Below are 19,148 nucleotides of genomic sequence, written 5' to 3'. Positions count from 1 at the left end.
TTATATTCCCTAGTTTGATAAAGACCTTAATACAAGACCAGAAACCATAAAATGCCTAGAAGAAAATGTGGAATAGTCTTTGACATATATCAGCAATATTTTTCTAGATTTTTCTCCTAAGGTAAAAGAAACAAAAATAAACAAAGGAGATCTAATTAAACTTAAAAGTTTTTGCACAGCAAAGGAAACCATCAGCAAAACGAAAGGACAGTCTACTGAATGGGGGGAAATACGTGCAAATGTTGTGAACAATAAGGAGTTAACATCCAAAATACAGAATCAGCTCATACAACTCAACTTCAAAAATTTTTTTCAAATGGGCAGCAAACATGCATAGACATTTTTCCAAAGAAGACATGCAGGTGGCTAACAGGCACATGAAAAGATGCTCAACGTCATTAATCATCAGAGAAATGCAAATCAAAACCGCAATGAAGTAACACCTCACACCTGTCAGAATGGCTGTCATCAAAAAGAACACAGATGACAAATGTTGGTGGGTGTGGAGGAAAGAGAGCCTTACACACTGTGGGTGGGAGTGTGAACTGGCACAGTCACTGTGGAAGACAGTATGGAGATTCCTCAAAGAACTAAAAATAAAACCACCATAAGATCCAACAATTGCACTCCTGACTGTGTATCCAAAGGAAATGGAAATATTAACTGGAAGATACATGTGTCTCACATTCACAGCAGTTCTATTTGCAATAGCCAAGATATACAACCAGTCTAAGTGTCCATTAACAGACAAATAGATAAGGATCTGAAGTGTATATAGGATGGAATACTACTCAGCCTTGGGCTTCCCTGGTGGCTCAGAGGGTAAAGCATCTGCCTACAATTCGGGAGACCTGGGTTCGATCCCTGGGTAGGGAAGATCCCCTGGAGAAGGAAATGGCAACCCACTCCAGTACTCTTACCCAGAAAACCCCATGAATGGAGAAGCCTGGTAGGCTACCGTCCACAGGGTCGCAAAGAGTTGGACGCAGCTGAGCTATTTCACTTTCTTTCTTTTTTTTTTTTTTTTTTTAAAAAAAAGGAGAGCATTTTGCCATCTGCATCAACATAGATGGACTTTGAGAGTATTATACTTAGGGAAATAATTCAAAGACAAATACCATATGATATCACTTTCACATGGAAAAAATTCTTTATACTTTTAAATTGCTATAGATCAAGAAATGGCAACCCACTCCCGTATTTTTGCCTGGAGAATCCTATGGACAGAAGAGCCTGGCAGGCTACGTCCACAGGGTCACAAGAGTTGGACACGACTAGCGACTAAACCACCACCAACAACAAGCTTTTAATAAAGATACACTTGTGTCTTCTTAGAGTCTTCCATATGAGTCATCAATACTCTTTCAAATTATTCTGTCCTGTTACATGTTTTCATAATCTGGAGATCTGATTCTTCTTCCGGTGATTCCCAAAAGGTGTGACTTCTGCTCAGAGTGAGGTCAAGGTCTATCTCAGGTGAGCAAACCTTGCAACTGTTGACCTGATGGCCCATGTGACTGTAAAGCGAGGCTGGGTGCCAGGCTCCGGGCTCTGCTATTTCTGGGCACCTGACGCTTGAGGCTAGGTGACTCATCTCTCTAGACACCAGTCTCCACGTCTGCAAAATCGGGATGACAAAGGCACCTAAGGAGAAATGGCATCACCATTTCTAAACCAGAAAGGCTGTGAAGCTGTCAGCGTCCACGGTAGATCCAGAGCCATGTTTAAGGACCTTCTCCAAAACACTCGAGGTGGCCAGACTTGGTCCTACTGGTCCCCAGTGTACATCCTCCTCCAGGCGGGGAGAAGGTCTCAGGCTCCCTCGGGCTGAGGGCAGGAGGGCTTGCCCACGCCTCCCCTTTTCCTGGGAGCTGTGGCTGTGAGGGGAACAGGGTGCTCGTGGAGGCTCCATCTGTGGCCCAGCTCATGCAGCTGCCATCAGCTGTCCCCACGGAGCGGCTCCACCTCCACCAAGAGCCCACAGAGCCGCTGGCGAGACCATGCGAGTGTCTGAGAGGCTGAAGTCTGACTCTGGAAGGAAACCCAGCTTTGCCCCCGCGCCTGTTCTCCTGAACCGCTTCAGGGTGATGTTGAGCCCGAGGTCTCCTCGGAGAGCTTCACCCGTCAGGGGCCACCTGCCCGCTCAGTGCCGCCCGTGCTCTGAGTGTGAGGGTTTAAAGAAACGCAGCAACAGGCTATGGCTGTCCTCTTTATAAACTGCAAATAAAACCAAGTCTACTCAATCTTTGTCTGACTTTTTGAAAGAAGAAAAACAGTATTTGCTACCACCTAATTTGGGGCTTCCTGGTGGCTTGGATGGTAAAGCGTCTGCCTGCAATGCAGGAGACCCAGGTTCGATCCCTGGGTTGGGAAAATCCCATGGAGAAGGGAATGGCTACCCACTCCAGTATTCTTGCCTGGAGAATCCCACGGTCGGAGGAGCCTGATGGGTTAGGCTCCATGGGGTCGAAAGGAGTCGGACATGACTAAGCAACTTCATTTTCACTTACTTTCCACTTAATTTAAAATACCAATGCTATTTCAAATGCGGTAGAAAGAACACACATTACTTGCCCAAACGTAAAGAATTCAAGCAACTACCACTTAGACTCTCTGGCTTGTTTACTAAAAGCTCACCGACCATAGTATTTCGGGTCATGTGCCTTTCAGATCCTTTTCCTAGCAGGACTGAGCTCAGCAAATGTGTGAACCACATAACACACAGTGCTGGAATGATCTCTCTGAAAGAAAAGTGAACTAAACAACGAAAACCTTCCAGGCACACAACGTTTACTAATTTCGGGCAAGTCCCTTAGCACATGGGCTGTGCCTTCGCGGGTTTGCCCAGAGACACTGTGCACCGTGAGCTTCCATGCTTGAGAATGAGAAACACACGTATGTAACACTCATGTTGCTGAGTAAAAGATTATCTTAAAATATTAGATTTTTGCGTGAGAGGGCAAAGCTCACCCCCAGATGCTCTGGTTAATAGATCTAAATTGAGACTTGAGGGCAAAAAAAAAAAAAAAGAAATCTTTCCAAGTATCTACTTACAACAGGAGAGATGAGTCCAAATATGCAGTCTTCAGAAACACACTGTTTTCAGACAGTCAATTTTCTTATCCCTCGGCTTCCCTGAGATCTGCTCAGTTAAAGCCTGGGCTGAAGATGAAAAAAGAGAAAAAAGCCAAACCTCCCTCAGACCAGCACTCGTCCGACCCTCCTCTAAAACTGAGCCACTTATTTCCCAGGCGGGTGGGGGGCGTGGGCGCTGCCCTCAGAAGTGCTGTGGCTCCCCCGTCTCTGGTCTCCATGGGGTGGGGGTGGGGGGTCAGGAGCAGACTGTCATTTGAGGTCATTTACTCTCCCAGTAGAGTTAATTAAAGCTCTTAATTCTGTGCTTATTCAAGCTAACTAATGCAATTAAAAAGACATTTCATTTTTCACTTGTTTCAGTTCAGTTCAGTTGCTCAGTTGTGTCTGACTCTTTGTGGCCCCATGGACTGCAGCATGCCAGGCTTCCCTGTTCATCACCATCTCCCGGAGCTTGCTCAAATTCATGTCCATAGAGTCAGTGATACCATTCAACTATCTCATCCTCTGTCATCCCCTTCTCCTCCTGCCTTCAATCTTTCCTAGCATCAGGGTCTTTTCCAATGAGTCAGTTCTTCACATCACGTGGTCAAAGGATTGGAACTTCAGCTTCAGCGTCAGTCCTTCCAACAAATATTCAGGACCGATTTCCTTTAAGATTGACTGGTTTGATATCCTTGCTGTCCAAAGGACTCTCAAGAGTCTTCTCCAACGCCACACAGTTCAAAAGCATCAATTCTTCAACACTCAGCTTTCTTCGTGGTCCAACCCTCACATCCATACATGACTACTGGAAAAACTATAGCTTTGACTAGAGGGCAAAATAATGTCTCTGCTTTTTAATATGCTAATTTTGTCATAATTTTCCTTCCAAGAAGCAAGTGTCTTTTAATTTCATGGCTGCAGTCACCATCTGCAGTGATTTTGGAGCCCAAGAAAAGAAACTCTGTCAGTGTTTCCATTGTTTCCCCATCTATGTGCCATGAAGTGATGGGACCGGATGCCATGATGTTAGTTTTCTGAAGGCTGAGTTTTAAACCAGCTTTTTCACTCTCCTCTTTCACCTTCATTAAGAGGCTCTTTAGTTCCCCTTCATTTTCTGCCATAAGAATGGTGTCATCTGCACATCTGAGGTTATTGATATTTCTCCTGACAAACTTGATTCCAGCTTGTGGTTCATCCAGCCTGACACTTCACATGATGCACTCTGCATAGAAGCTAAATAAGCAGGGTGACAATATACAGCCTTGATGGACGCCTTTCCCAATCTGGGATCAGTCTGTTGTTCCATGTCTGATTCTAACTGTTGCTTCTTGATTTGAATACAGATTTCTCAGGAGGCAGGTGAGGTGGTCTGGATTATTATAACCGATGACAGGTATTTATTATAGTTCACCTGCTTATTATAACATTTATAATAACAAACTTTTTTTCTACAATTACAAAATGGTTTCCATTTTTTCATCTCCTGGTTTGTGACTTTCTGCTCCCAACTTTTTTTTAAACAACAACCAGCATCTTCAGAGGTAGCTGTCACCCCATCGGATGTGGACCGAGTACAAAGCCAGCAGGCAATGTGTCAGGAGGCTAGTGAGCAGACTTGGGGGCTGAGGCTTGGGTCCCGACGATAACCCTGGGGATGACTTTGAGTCTTGCTGTCTTCCCACGCCTGTTTCCTAAAAGCAAACAAACAAAACCCACAATACACAACCGGATCAGATCGTGGTGGGTGGTCAAGACTGCTGGGACAGGCGAGGCAGTGCTTTGTAAAGATATCTTTGGTCTTTACAACAAACAGTTGTCCTGGCTGAGTCCCTGTTGTGGACAGCCTGGAGTTCCACACCACCCGTTGTCTGACGGAGAGTAGAACTACCCGGAAACAATGCTGGGGATCACTTTCAGAAGCAAGTTCATTCAAGGTTCAAAGAAAAGGTGAATTTGTCATTTTGAGCTGTGACAGTAAGTGGAAAGACAACGGGAAGCGCGTAGCTGTGAGGTTACTGCAATGTCTTCGAGGCACAGCGATAAATTGCCAGGACGTTTTTATGGAGTTTCTTAACCTCTGGCCTTTGGAGGGGGGAAATCAATAAGATATTAAGAAAATCATGAATTAATGTTTCAAAGAATGTAGACATGAGTATGAGCCCCACGGTTCAGATAAATGTCCAGACCGGGAACCTGACGTCTCCTGTAGGAAACGGAAATGTCAGAGACCTCCTGCACGGGACCACGCGCACCACCCTCTGCTCACTCCAGCGTCCCGTGTGACGGGAAGGACGAAGAACTGGAACATTCTCTGGATCATCACGATGAAGTCTAACAAAATACACATAATCCTTCTTATGCGAAATGAAATCACTTTTGTGTCAATTGCATACACAGGGGTTTTCTAATTGACACATATGTATGGTGATGGAGATGAGATTTCTTAAAAGAATGATGGGAAATACACGTGTTCTGAACTTCAAGTGATATGAACATGCTCCTTTACCTGAGGAACAGGGGACTATCTCTGTCTCACTCTCTCCGTCCCTCTGTCTGTCTCTCCCTGGAGCAGAGGGCGTGTCGATTGAGCAGGTCATGCACTTCTAGTTACCAAATGCCGGGGGTCTTGGGAGGGTTCATCCGCCCTTCCTGTCTTGTCCAGGTTACCAGAGAGACCCTACGTGAGTGTCCTGCTCAGTCACTACGGACACGTCCCCCTTGACACTTGCCGCCGCAGATGTCCTGAGAGCCACGACCTGACAGGCAGGCGCCGGATGGAGGGTCTGTGGCTTATCTCTGTGTGTCCTTGTGCCTGGCAGGGCCCCACCTGCCTGAGAAGGAGAGTCCCTGTGGACTTGGATGTCGCTGTGCTTAGAAAGGACGATTTCAGGGTGCCAGGGTCTGCACAGAGCTCTGGGGACGGGGTCCCCCCGTTTCATTAAACACACAGCACCTTATGCTGTGGCCGACAGAGGTCCTGGCTTCCTCAGCTCCATCGGGAGAGCTGAGACGGCCACGTGGCCGACAGAGGTTCTGGCTTCCCCAGCTCCATCAGGAGAGCTAAGACGGCCGCGTACTCCCGGTCCTTGTCAAACAGGGGGTTCCAGGGCTTGGAGCGCCAGATGGCAAGGACAGGAGAAAACCAGGCATGCATCTGCTAGTTGACCTTGAGCACTGAGGGTCACACTCTCACGACGTGGCTTGGATCACAGGGACTCTGGCTCAGACCCTTAGGAAGGCTTCTCACTGGACTCAGAGTGAAACAGGGAGCCCACGTGGAGTGCTGCCGCCCGCCCCAGCCTCTGGCCCCGCCTTTCTCCCAACTGTCACTCCTGTGCCCTGCCCACTTGCCGCCCAGTCCATAAATAATTGCCCCCTGGCTCCCCCGGGACCTCTGCCCTCTTCACTGGGCCTGGGCCATGACCTCCGGCAGCCTCTCCGAGCCCTGTCCCTGAAGAAGCCTTTCCAAGCCCATCAGTGCCTGGAACAGCACTCAGGTGGGGTTGCCTTTGGAGGATGCAAGTGGGGCTGGGGGTGCCCTGCTGCTCGCCATGACCTCAGTAGCCTGTGAAGCCTCCCTTCCCCCTCCCTGCCCCCCACGCCCCAGAGCACTGCACGGCAGTTTACCCGAGAACAGGAGGAAACACAGCCCATCCCTACAGGGCAGCGGGTGCTGGAGGTCAAGGGCCAGCCCAGGAGCCAATTTCTGGAGGCCACGTCCCCACTTAGCTGCCCACAGGCGCCCGAGGCTCCTTGTGCCCGGGTTCCTCCAGTGCCTGCGGGCAGCCGGGTCTGTCCATGGGCTCTGACTGAGGCACTGTCGGGACTGGAGTCACCTGGGGGTGAAAGTCCAGGGCTAAGACCCCTGGACTCCGCCTGGCCCTGAACAGAACCCATGGAGCCAGACCTGGGTGCCGAGTGTCCGAGCATCAGGGCCTGGGGGCCTGGAAGCTGTCCGTCCCTCTGATGCACTCATGAGATGCTCTGACGCTCAGAGCCCAGGCCTGGCTCCACGGGTCCAGTCCAGGGCTGGGCAGATTCCAGGGGCATCAGTCCTAACCTCCTCGCTGCCTTTCCCCCTGTGTCAGCAGGGTGCCTACATCCCCTGGGCCAGCTTGGCTCCATGGTCGGGCAGGGAGAGCCCCAGCAGGCCGGCGGGTCAGGGCTGAGCTGCGGGTCCCCTGCGAAGGTCTCCCAGGCACCAGTGCTCACCTAGACGACACACAAAGTGGAACATCGCGCAGAACCGAAGGTTTTGAACAGAATGTCTGTGATCACGTATTCCCAGGTGACATCGCCCAGCCGGCCCATGGTTGTCACTCTGACAAGGAACATGGAGGCTCAAGGAAGTGACTCGAATGCTCCCCTCTGCCCCAACGTGTTCACAAACAGGAGCGGCTCTGCTCTGAGCCTTGGTTAAGAGTGGTCATGTCCTGACATGACTGGCCTGCCAGCCAGGGGGTGGGGTGTGCCGTGGTTAACAGTCACAGAGAAACCACACTTTAGTTCAAGAGACACAGGAGCAGAAGTTTCTCTGCACTGGAGGGCGGGGGTAGAGGTGGTGTCAGGACTGGGTGGGGCGCCCTCAGGGGGGTCGGGGTGAGGTTGGGGAGCCTTGGGGGGTCAGGAAATGGCCTGTGAACTCCCCACCATTCCCATGGCCGTGCCTCCCCACCCTTGGTCCCCACGGAACCTCTGTCCCCTTCTCAGAAAGCAAGACTTGCACGTCCAGACTGGACGTTCAAGGTTGGCATTGGGAAAGCGTCATCTGAATTCCCCCAGAAGGAACTGGTCTTGCTGGAAAAATCCAGCATGTCTTCAGAGAGGGAAGAGAGACGTGGGGGTCCTCACTTCCGTTTGCAGCGGAGTAGGAGACAGGCTGATGGCTCAGCTTTGCTGGCCTGGCACACAGGATGGCACGTGGGCCCCCCAGGACGCACAGCCCAGGCTGAGCAGGCCCCAGTGGCCTTCCTCACAGGACCAGCAGGCATGAGAGGTGGAGGGTGGAGGGGGTGTCGAGGAGGTGAGGGTGTTTTCAGGATTGGCTGATCAGTGTTGGCTCGACCCGTCACCAGGCGGTGGGGAGGCCGGAAAGTCAGCCGGTCATGGATCGTCTTCCCTCGACCCTTTGCCCCCGTTTCCAGGGACCCCTGAGTATGTGTTGAGGAGGAGGCTCCACACTTGCTTGCTGGGCGCTCCTGTGGAGCCCTGAGCAGGTGATGAAGGAATGGGGTGGGGGTGCAAATGCCCGGGAGGGTCAAGGGCTGCCCACCCCCACGGGACTGCTTGTGAGGCACCAGCCCTTGTCCCACCTGGGCCAGGACTTGCAGGCTTCTGGGGCACACACGGCACCAAACCCAGAGAGGAAAGCCTGGGTCTCCTTCCAGGACCCTGGACCTCCAGGTTCCAGGACAGCCGAGGGCCACATCTGGAGAGAAACATGGAGAGACTGAAGGTGTGCAGAGAAGACGAGGCGGTGAGAACTGTGGCCTCACCAGGAGGCGAGGGTCTCACGGGATGCAGGCAGCGAAGGGCAGATCTGAAGCTGCCCTGGGGAGGCACTGAGGATGGGGGCTAGGGGCTGGGCTGGAGACAGAGGATGAGGCAGGAGCCTCGCTGCCCTGGAAGATGCTTGGGCCGATCACCGTCTCAGCCATAGACAGTCTCTGAGTCCCCAGGTCTCCGGAGGTAACAGTACTGCTTCACAGGCTGTCATGAAGGTTCATCCAGGCTGTACAGTGGGTGGCTGGGGGGGCGTTCTCCCAACCTCGGGGAGGCCCTGGGGGTTGTACAGCCAGTGACCATGACTGCCTGACTGCTGATGCTGAGAGGCAGAAAATCTAAAGCTGTCGTGATTGACAAATGGTATGATGACCAACCCAGAAAAAAACAAACAGATTTAATTACTCAAGCTATTAGAGCCAGTAAGAGCTCAGAAACTTGCCAGATACAAAAATCAGCAGCATGTTTGAACCAGTAATGGCCATACAAAAATACAAATTGTTTACAGTGGCCACACTGTAATAACTATAAAACACACAATACCTCTATAAAGAGGCAAATGTTTTGACAAAGGCCATGGAGTATGATCTGAATGAGTGGGTGAGATTTTTCCATGCTTCTAGCTGGGACAGCTTGACATTTAAAGATGTCAATTCCCTCAAATTTCATAATCTATGAAATTCATGAAATCCTCAATAACATTCTAGTTTGATATACAGTAAACTTCAAATTTCATGGAAGAATAAAATTTCATGAAGACATATATTGTTGGTGTTCAGCTGCTCAGTTAGGTCTCACTTATGGACTGCAGCATGCCGGGCTTCCCTGCCCTTCACCATCTCCTGGAGCTTGCTCAAACTCATGTGCACTGAGTGGGTGATGCCACCCAACCATCTCATCCTCTGTCGCTCCTTTCTCCTCCATCCTACATCAACCGTATAAAACAAAAGACAGACAGCAGACCAGTCCTCCGAGCTTCTAAGAAATACATAACCACAGTCGTAAACGTAGCACCGTGTTACTGACACAGACCCGGGCAGACAGAGCAGTGAAATGGAGTGCAGAGCGAAGAGGACACGCGTGTGTCCATCAGACTAAAACCATGATAAAGGCGGGCCTGCGGTCACTAGAGAACGCACTTGTTGTTTAGCGATGGAGCTGGAAAAGAGACTTGCTATAGGAGAAAAATGGATCTGGTTCCTTTCTTTACACCGGACACAGTGGTGGACTCGAGCGAAAGACCTAAACATGGAATGTAAGGCTCTAGGTTCAGAGAAAATACGGGAGCTGAGTAAGGACTGGGGAGAGGAGGGGAACTCCGGAAATGCACACAAGCCCAAACCATCAGGAGCACAGGGGCATGCCGACTCTGGGAGGAAGCTGTCAGACCAGAGGCAGCTTGGGGTGTGCAGGCCCGGGGGTCTAGAGAAGAGACGGCCGGTGGCATCATCTGGTCATACTTTCAGGGAATCCTTAAGCCAAACACTCAGAAAGTGGGTCAACCCAAGTGACAAATTAAGTGGGAAAACGCTTTGGGAAGAGCCCATTATAAGGTCATAAATTTATTAGATAAAACAACTGTGCATTGTTGGACCGTGCCAGCATTAAATTCCCATTCACGTGGCTGAGACTGGATCTTTCCTATAATTTCCCGGAATCATAAGTGACAGAGATTCAATTATTCTGGAACACATCAACGATAATGGGCTAAAACGGCAGGCTCTTATTTATTCATGGGGGTATATATTTTTAATTGTTTTTTAGAAAGGCATTAGGAAGGGACAATTGAGTCACAATTAAGTTTTGCTCTAAAGATGTAATTAAACATACGCTTCAGTGTCTGATTTCAGGTTTCCTTTGCGTATAAAGCACAGTGGCTGTGCCGGTGAGCTCCACATCCCTTCCCCCACCCCCATCCCCCCAGCCCCTCCGCATGCCCCCCACCCCCGCCCCCCAGCCCAGAGCAGCAGCGCTGCAAGGTTAGGCAGGACTCCCTGACCTCCCCTGACCTTCTCCACAGTTTATGGAAGTGATTCCAAACCACGCATCATAAAATAAATGAGTTTTCCTCCAAGGAGACGCAAATAAGTAAACCGGAGGCCCCATGATAAAGCCAGGATGCACAGCGTGGTGCTGAGACTCAGCTGCCCACCAGCCTGACTGCAGTGGTGCCAGCTGGCTGGACTGTGTGGAACAGAATCGCTCTTGGTGCCTAGATCCAGCCGAACTGGGTTCAAGTCCTGAGTTCCTGCTTTCTGACTGCGTGACCTCAGTGACCTTGAGAGAGGTGCATCGTCCTCACCAGGTCTCCATCTCTGTCCTTGCAGGGCGGTCCTCAGGCAGAGGTTAAGTGAGGCTAGTGGACGAGGCAGGCGGCAATGATGACCGCTCGACGATGATGATCACTGCTCTTGGGGGGGATATAAAAGTAATGACGAGTCATTTCTGATCACTCTGTCGGACAAGATGAATAAATATGACATTGAGCTGCTGAACGATAGTTGGACAGGATTTCTTAAGGAAGAGTGACAGCTTTTATGAGGTCCGTGGAACGGATGTACCTGCGGCAGAGCACGTACATTATAGCCTAGAAACCTCCACGCAGCGTCGGGAGAAGCTCTGATTCCGGGGCGGAGGGAGCTCGCTGCTCCAAACTCCGCTGTGGAGGTGTCCCCGCAGGCCTCTGCAGGGACGCAGCCAGACCTGCCTTCCTTTCCGCGCTTCCAGCACCACTGAGGGCTAAAGGACTCTCCAACAAATAAATCCATCTGCAGCTTGGGGGACGCACCCCGAGTGGCCTGGGTGGGGTGCAGCAGCCCGTGAGTGAGAGGGGATCTTGGCGGATCTGCACAGTGGCAGCGCTCAGCCATTCGTCTTGGGTCTGGGGGCATCATGGCGGGGTGCCACTGGCACAGCCAGCGCCCGCCAGGCCGGCAGCAAGCTGAGGCACTGCCGCACCTTCTCCCTACACTTGTTTCTGAGCGGAATTCCTGCTCACATGCCTGTCCTCGGGCCTCTTGTGCTCTTGAGAGCAATGCCATGTTTGGTCTCTCCAGCCTCTAACTCTGAAACCTGAGGTTCTGTATCCTGAGCCCCCATCTTCAGGTGGTCTGGTCTTAGCCATGCCCCTTCAGTGTCTGACATGGGGTTTTCCCCGGAACATAGACTTTTGATCATTTCATGGGCTTCCCTGGTGGCTCAGATGGTAAAGAATCTGTCCGCCGTGTGGGACACCTGGGTTAGATCCCTGGGTTGGGAACATCCCCTGGAGAATGGAATGGCAACCCACTCCAGTATTATTGCCCGGAGAACTCCATAGACAGAGGAGCCTGGTATGGGCTACAGTCCACAGGGTTGCAAGGAGTTGGACACGACTGAGCCATTTTTACTTTTGTGCCTGCTCAGCCATATCTGACTCTTTGCGACTCCGTGGATTGTAGCCCATACCAGGCTCCTCTGTCCATGGAATTTTATAGGCAAGAAATACTGGAGTGGTTTGATCATTGGCTGCCAGTTAACATTGGAGATGAGCTGCTAATGTTGATATAGACATTTAATACATTTAGAAATAAGGTTTCAACTCCTACTGTGAGTGCTAAGTGTAGCTATTATTAGGGACACATGGAAGTGTGTTTTTATACTCTTTTTATTATTAAAAAAAAATTTTTTTATACTCTTAACCCCATGTTTTAAACCCTTCCCTATATACTGGTTGCCTGTATGAACACAGATGCAGCTTCCTTGTCCCCCACAGCAGGTGTGGTCACAAGACTGGTTTTGGCCAGTGAAATGTCCGTGGCAATGACACACCTCGTTCCTGGGTGGAGACTTTCAGAGCAAAAGCCTGCTGCTCTGGGATGCACCTTTGGGCAAACAAATGCAACAAGAGAACCTCAATCCTTAGCCAACTGCTCCCTCCTTAGGAATCTTTCTTGCTCATCCGCTCAGAAGACAAACGCTTACCTCAATGCACTCACCATTCAGGTGAGGGTTTCGTGCTGTCAGTTTGAAAATAACCAGCAATATTTAGTTGAGCACTTCCTATATGCTTCATGCACCAACTGATTTAAGACAAACTCCAGGAGAGTGGTTTTCTTATTATGATTATATACATAGGAGTAATCAACCTGAACCTGGCCCCTTGAAGCATGATCTGAACCCTGAGAACCGGACTAAGGAATTCTACACATGACTTCACCAAAGATATTAGTAGCACCCTATGAAAAATGCATGCAAATATAGTAAACTGAAGCTGAAGCTCCAATATTTTGACCACCTGATGTGAAGAACCTACTCATTGGAAAGATCCTGATGCTGGAAAAGATTGAGAGCAGGAGGCGACAGAGAATCAGATGATTGGATGGCATCATTGACTCAATGGACATGAGTCTGAGCAAACTCCAGGAGATGGTGAAGGACAGGGAAGCGTGGCATGCTGCAGTTCACAGGGTCACAAAGAGTCAGACATGACTTAGTGACTGGACAGCAACAAACAGTAGGAATGGGGTCAAAGGGATCCAGTTCCACCCTGGAGGAACCTCTGGGGCGAGGTTGATGAGCATTTTGTGCCACAGAAGAAGAGAGGAGAGCCTTTGGGTCATATGATGAAGGGTGGCCTGGAGCCGGAGTGCTACTTCTGAACCCTGGTAACATTGCTCTTGCACTGGCTCCCATCCAGCTGTGCAGGTGAAACATGTGACTCTTCATCTCCACGTGGTCTCTTCTGCTCTACCTGCAGGAGGACATGTGGAAATGAAGCTCATACACAAGAACACCTGTCCACACTCTTACCAACACCTGGCTGCAGGACATCGGGAAGTTGACACACAGAGGCCATAGAGTGTGTGGAGTAATTCCTGTTCTTTTTAGTAAGAGAAATTAAGAGAAAATATTTCCTGGTGGTGAAATTGTGTGTTTTGAATTTTATTGTTGTAGCAAAAAGATGACTGAAAGCATTATAGTCATCTAAGCTGTTGATGGAATTCTTAATTTTGTATGTTTCAATTCAGAACAATAGACTTTTTTGTAATTAATACTACTGAAGCTTTTATGCATGGTATCCTTGTGTTCGTTAAATATATGCTCATCAATATAATTATTTTCAACTAGCAGCTGGTTTTACGGCTTTTGTTTGCACTTTAACCTGCAGCAGTGAAAAGTACTCTGTAAAGCACTTCTGCATTTTTGTCTGTAAAACTTACTATACATGGAAAATATAAAAACTCAATATCGTTAAATATATAAATGGCAATGAGTGGATTTGTATTTTGTTTCTATTGTAGGAAAATCTGGTTTCCTTGACTGATCAAATGTGAGTCACTAAGAAGACCAAGAAGTTGAGAATACCTGTTTGAGAAGGTGGTGATCCCATTTCACTGTCCCCTCCCCATAGGTTCAGAAACTGAAAAGGCTGAGCAGAAGCCACATCATCCACATCTCCTTCTCTCCCTGCAGTCCTCCCGTTGCTGCTTGTCACCTTGCCGCAGGGGGATGACTGTACTAGACTATGAGCTGCCGTCATCTGGTGCTCCCACTGGAGTGATTTAATCACAAGGCAGTTACTGGGAAGGCCAGCAAAGCTGCCAGGAGAGCTCAGTGGCAGTGAGCCCACGGATGCCTGCATGGGCTGAGAGGTGGCCTTCTCCAGAGGGGGACTCAGTCATGGTGTGCGCAGGAGCCCAGCCTTCAGATGCCTTGTCCTGTAGCTGGTCTGAGCCACACAGCAAGCTGGCTGTCTGCGTATTGAGCAGTTGCAGGGGTTCGGGGGTAAGTCAGGAGACATTCATGCTCAGTTAGTGGGGCTGTGAAGAATGAAAGCTGAAGAAGTGATTCAGTGCTCTAGGGTCAGGGGGAGTTTGAACCAGTTTCAGAAAAGCATCTTGCAAGAAACAAAAGCCAAAGAGGTCCAATGGTCTAGTTCTTTAAGCAACTACACTGCTGTGCATATTGCAACCAATAGCAGCAAGAACCTGGGTTAGAGGTCTGCTCGGCCCACACAGACTCTCCTGTCCTCACTCACTGGCACACAGGCACACCGCTGAATTGTCTGAGCATCCAAGCAGGAGCTGAGGATGATCCACCAGTCCCCTGCCTGTCCATTCCTCCTCCACTTGTGGTGTGCATGTGTGTGCCTGTGTGCAAATGAACTTGCATGAATGTGTAAATGAATGTGGGTATATGTGTGTTGGAATCTGTGTAAGCATGCATGTAAGTATTGTAATCACATTTGCAGTTTTGGATCCCTCCCGGGAAGTGGTAAGGAGAATAGAAAGCTTGTGTCCACAAGTTTTGCCAGAGTCATTTCTGTAGAGGGTTAAGAATTGGTGTTGAAGGTGATGAGTTGAAGACTGGGCTCCTGATTAAATACCACCCACCTCCGTCAAAACCCAGGAGAAGCAAAAACAAAGGGAAATATATTTTTAAAAAGAGATAAATGCCATTTCAGTTAAAGAAATGCCGTCTTCAGTTGCTGTGGATTTTCTCAACAGTGAACTACAAACTAGGAAGACAGTAGGCCAAATCCCATGAAAATGCACCAGATCCTTAAAGTGACACATCTGTGAGAATCAGTGCTGAATATGTTTCATTTTTGTTTAAGTGCCATGAGACCCAGGACTGTGGTTGGACCGCAGGAAAGCAAACCCAGTTCAATATCAAGTAATGTCAGAGAAGAGCAAGCTGAGGGGAGATGGTACTTGCAAGCGTTTTCCTCATCTACTGCTTGCTGCTCTGGGGGCTTAGGAGTCCGGCCAGATGAAGAGGAAGCAAGGATCAATAGTGATGTGGAGAATGTCTGGACACCAGAGGGTACACACGTTACTCAGATAAAATAGTGACCAGATTGTTAACGATTTGTTTGAGACTTCAGGTCCAATGAAAAGCTAACTATCTTTCTGAGTAATTTCCATTTGTTCCTCCTTAGGCTCTTTTTAATAGAGATCTGACACCACGAAAATGAATAATAATCACAAAGGAGCTAAAACAAGGCCTGGCCCAAAGATTAAGAAAATTAAATAAGGAACATAATATAAGCAAAAAAAAAAAAAAAAAAGGAGGGGGGCAATATACACACAAAAAAGAAAAAAAAAATCCAAAGAGTTTAGAGTATTTGTTCACTATGCTCTCAAATTGCAGGCATTATCAGTTATTGAAAAATTAGGGGAAAATGGACATAAATATTCAAAAGAGAGACTATACAATCATTGAAGAAAGAAAGAAGTAAATTTACAGAGTTTGGGGAATAAATTTAAGAGAAAAATAGACATTTACAGAAATTAAAATCATGCTCTAAACAAACCAAGGAAAAATAGAATAAATGCAACTAAAACTAAAAGATACAGTAAATAGGCTTTAAGAAAGTGTGCTATTAATTTTTCCCATTCAACCTATGAACTTTTTTCAATGTTTGCTGAATATCTCATTTTATGTCAGATAGTTTACCCAGATTAGTTTGCAAATAAGGCAAGGTGGAATGATTTGGTTTCTTCCAGTAAACACCCACAGAGGGCTAGACACACAGTAGAAATGATTACTGAACTCAGACAGGCTAGTGGAATGTGTCCAAGCTGAGAGATAGAGAAATATACAACACAAGCTGTGGTCAGACCAGCTCACAGTAAGCAAAGTTGGAGTCCTAAAGAAAAACAGAAAGAATAGGTAGAAGAAACAGTGGGAAAAATGATGAGTGGGCATTTTCTAAAACTGATAACAGACAAATTGGTTATTACCCACTGATTCTCAATGCTCGGTGAACTCAAACCAACAAAAACAAAACATGATTGAACAAGACAAACACACATTGAGACACATTATAGTCAAACTTCTAAAAAAAAGATAAAAAGAAAAAAAAAAGCTTAAGAAACAAGAAACATTGCACCAAAGGAGATGCAGATGACTTCTGAATAAAACTTATGGGAACCAGAAGACAATAGGTATGCAAAGAGTTGGCAGGAAATCTGCCAAGCCAGGATTTATTTCTGGCAAATGGGCATTGTAACAAGAATTACAGGCTGTTTTTCAGAATAAACAGTAATAATAGCCCATGGCAGCACACGATTGCAGAAAATACCAAAGAGCACCTGGGAATGGCAAATGTGTCAGTAGATGCACAGAAAAATGTTGCCAGGGCAAAGCCAAACAAATAGCTGTACTTTGTAGGGAGTTGGATAAGAGGACAACTTGATGCACTGAGAGAAAAGTCACATGGCAGCTCCTCTGGGGCAGAGGAGGGATACACGGTGCTGAACGTGCTTCAGCTGCTGTTGAACTTGGCCGTGGTTGCAGAGAACACAGAGGGACGCATCTTCACGAGCTGCTGAGGACAAGCTAAGGTTCAGCGCCCCTCACGCAAACAATTCTGGAAAAGACCCTGATGCTGGGAAAGACTGAGGGCAGGAGGAGGAGGGGAAGACAGAGGATGAGATGGCTGGGTGGCATCACTGACTCCATGGACATGGGTTTGGGTAGACTCCAGGAGTTGGTGATGGACAGGGAGGCGTGGTGTGCTGTGGTCCATGGAGTCACAAAGAGTCGGATACAACTGAGTAACTGAACTGAACTGAACACAAATGTTTATGCATGTTAATCTTCAAATTAAAAATGATTGAGAGGCAACAAAAATGAAAATTAAAAAATACACCATTTTAAGGAATTTGGTTATTAAAAAAAGAAAGAATCAGCTGAGAAAATTCAAATGCATTTGATTTTGTTGCTTTTAAGATGAAACATAACTGACTTTGCTTTTAGGCTGAGGTGATGGAGCAAAGTAGAAAGAAAACAAGCAAATATACCCACATACATAGATTCTGACCCGTGGGAACCAAGGGGAGGAGATAAATAGTTCCAAGATGACCAAAAAAGCCAAGAAGTACATCGAGTACCTAGGGTAAGATATAGGGTTATGATGGGCTAGTGGAGGAAAAAAAAATATAAGAAGATGCATATTTAGATAAGGAGCGGAACGTTGACAGAATTCACTGTAGGCAGCTGGTTTTCTCAAGTCTAGGGCATAGCAGGCATCTGATAGGGATGAGGGTGGTACCTGGAGACCACAATGATGGTCTGCAGTGGTCCTTCCAAGGAAGAGCAGCCCACGCTGTGTGAGCATTTCAGCAAGTCAGGCCGAAGAGGGACTGAAGGTCGTGGGATTGTCTTTCAGAGGTTTTCATTATTGGGGGGGTGGGGGTAAGATTAAAAAGGGTCAGCAGATACTGGAAGTGGGATGAAGCATGTGATGCCACAGGTTGGATGGGAAAGGAGACTAAGTCAGCAGGAGGGAGGAGACCCAGAGGACCTGGTCTCAGCATAAACACAAGAGCGAGAGACTTGCAGCAGGAACTCATGTGTAGGGGTTGGTCTGGGGGAGGGTTGCAGGAACACAGCCATGGAAGGGGGTCCCTGAGGCTGGGAACCCATGGGGTAGGACCACGACCTGGTGCCGACGTGGTCCCCCTGGGTGGCAGCAAGCTGCAAGGTGGAGAGGAGGCTTTGATCACCTGTGAAAATCCTTCAGTCACCTGTGGAATTCTGGTAATTGGAATGGAAATATGACGCCATTGAAGATTCATCTTGTGTTACTTTGCTCACTTCAAGTAGAGGAGCGTGAGAACAGGTTTTGTGGCAGATTGATGTAGAAAGGCTCCAGTGATCTGTGCCGCTCTGTATCCACCACTTGGATCATCCCTCCCACAATAATTCTGACTTGGGGCTCGACTGGACCAGTGGGGCAAGAGCAGACATCATCCAAGCAGAAGCTTGTAAGAAGCTTGCGTGTTGGGGCTTATACCCTCTTGTTGAGCCCTGTGGTGACTCTGAAGTATCCTGGTCTTGTCTGCTGGAGGATAAGATGTCCTGTGGAGCCAGGCTGAGTCTCCCAGCTTGGACCCTCTGGAACAACCAGATATGTGAAAGCTGGCATCTTGGAACTCCCATGGAGCTTGGCCAGACCAGGAGGAGCTGCCCAGGTGACCCAGAGGGAAACAATGAATATCCATTGTTTAAGCCAGTAAGTTTTTTGAGTCTTCTGTTACAGGACAATGAGTAACTTACACAATTTACAAACAAATAAGAATGCTTTTATTCTTAGAACACTGGAAAACTATCTCCACAATATTTTTTTAATGGGTAAGTTTTAGAAGAGATTATCTACTGGACTTGAGATTGCACTGGATCAGAACATGTCACCCTGCTAATATGCCCCTTTGGCGCAAGGATTATTTTGAATTGAAGGCAACTGAGAATCAACAGGCGTGGGTAGATTCCTCTTCCCTCCGTTTCTGCCTAGGAGCAGGATAAGCACTGCCCTGTGTGTGCATGTCCTTCTGGAGAATCCCGTGGACAGAGGAGCCTGGCAGGCTACAGACCATAGGGTCGCAGAGAGTTGGACACGACTGAAGCAACTTGGCATGCATGGCATGCCCATGTCCTTCTAAATCAGACCAGGAAGAAAAGAGCAGCTCGTGCTACTGAAGACAGGGTTAGCACCCAGGTGAGATGGCAGAAAACCCTGATGCTGGGAGGGACTGGGGGCAGGAGAAGGGGACGACAGAGAGTGAGATGGCAGAAATGAA

This window comes from Bos indicus, chromosome 20 (genome assembly GCF_029378745.1).
Source record: "Bos indicus isolate NIAB-ARS_2022 breed Sahiwal x Tharparkar chromosome 20, NIAB-ARS_B.indTharparkar_mat_pri_1.0, whole genome shotgun sequence".
NCBI lineage: Eukaryota > Metazoa > Chordata > Mammalia > Artiodactyla > Bovidae > Bos > Bos indicus.
Note: the sequence above shows the minus strand (reverse complement) of the source record.